This window comes from Dipodomys merriami, unplaced genomic scaffold (genome assembly GCF_024711535.1).
Source record: "Dipodomys merriami isolate MVZ:Mamm:240054 unplaced genomic scaffold, mDipMer1.0.p SCAF_422, whole genome shotgun sequence".
Lineage (NCBI taxonomy): Eukaryota > Metazoa > Chordata > Mammalia > Rodentia > Heteromyidae > Dipodomys > Dipodomys merriami.
This window is the reverse complement of record NW_027205849.1, coordinates 256,680-258,576: the sequence shown is the minus strand read 5'-3', so window position 1 is coordinate 258,576 and position 1,897 is coordinate 256,680.

Sequence of the window (1,897 nt, the reverse complement as noted above, 5' to 3'; positions counted from 1 at the left end):
TTAATATAAAATACATGACCTTTACAGTGACATATACAAAAAGTGAAAATCTATTCTGTATAAATCATTGAGGTTGTTTTTGCTCAGAAAGACACTATGAATACTTTAAAAGCAATACTTGCACATTACTACTCGGTTTTTCTGTTACAAGAATGTTTTCTTACTTTGAAAAACTTAAAAGAATTTATTATAGACTAAGTGTTCACATTCACAATACTTAAGATCAGGAGTGTTACAGATTTCAAGGTGGAGGCATTTTCTGCGTGTTTTTTGATTTGGACTGTCCTCATACACATTAGTGACTGAACATCCTGCCTTAAAATTTTCAAGTTTTCTATTTCATATTACTGCATTAGAATATAATCTGAATTTTAAAAACAGAATTGTAACTGGGCTATCATGTCTAATAGCCGCAATCTTAGGTATAAAGAAAGCTGAGATCTGAGGAAAGTTAGTATTATCCCAACATTTAGTCCTCAGCTCCACCCAGACCTGAGCTCCTCCCAGACCTAGAGTTCCCTCCCTACAGCTGGCCACTCCCTCTCTCATCTCAGACTCACCTGAGCATGTAATTAACTCACTTCCTGCCCCGCAGATTCTGTTGCAACCTGAAGAGGGACAAATGCTTGTGCTCCCTCTCCTGGGAAATATGGTCCTTCTAATAAACCTTATAATAATATTTCTCCTGTGCCTGCTTGTGCTCCTCTGGAATAGATATGAAGAAACCCTACAAGGATCACTGATTGAAGCTGGGTTATAGGAAAGTCTGAGAGACTTATGTCCAATACACTACCAAAGTAGTGGGAAGTGCAAATGCGGCTTAAGTGGCAGAACATTGTCATTGAACCAAATAATTTCAAGGTCAGTTTCCAGACCTTGAGTTTCCCTGAGCACCAGAATCACGTGGTACTCTTTCCTACACCACTCTCAATCACTTTGTGTTGTTGCAAGATTTAAACTAATTTCCAGGAATTGTGACGTGCTGGATTGAGAAATAAGCCAGAGCATAGTTTGAGAGTGTACCTGAGGCTGTAGTTTGGGATGTTGGGGTAATTGTTATGACTGAAAGTATCTATTCATGTAGTAATCCCTAATCCTCTTCTTGCTAATTTATTCAGCCTGTTAACACTGTGTTTTTTAGTATGTAATCATGCAAATTTATATTTGTGCCATCTATGGATTTGCTAATGCTAGCTCTAATCAGTTGATTGTGTCTGGTAGTACAGAAAGTGTTGGTCTGGGACATGTGGCCTAAAAAGAAAATTCACAGAAGAAAACTTGAGGTAATATGTCTTACTCAAGGTTGTATGCTCTGTAGGTGTTACTTATCTTTCAGATGTGTCATGCCTATATCGATTATTTTATGTTGTATCTTTAGGATGGACAAGGTTCTTCACATGACTGGGAAATGAACGTTAGGGACTTCTCAAACCTGGGTTTCCCTCATCTTTACTCATGTCCCTTTGGCCAAAGCATTTTAAATGGCAAATTGCTAATCATTGCATATGTGTGCAATGGGTAGAGTGAAATGTGCCATTAGACAACCATTATTGAAATAGTATAACATAAGAAATACATTCTATATACATTTTTTCTCTCTAACTTTTGGTGAAAATTACTGAGTTACATCATACATGCTTTCCATGGTGTTTAAGTATGTAAATGAATGAGGTGAACACAAAATACAATGGATGCCTAGGATACTTTTGTATTAAAAAAGCAGTTCATGGGCTGGAAAGGTGGCTCAGTGGTAGAGTGATTGTCTTGCATGTATCAGGTCCTGGGTTCGATTCCTCAGCACCACATAAGCAGAAAAGGCTGGAAGTGGTGCTGTGGCTCAAGTGGTAGAGCATTAGCCTTGAGGTGAAGAGCTGAGGAACAGCGTCCAGGCCCAGAG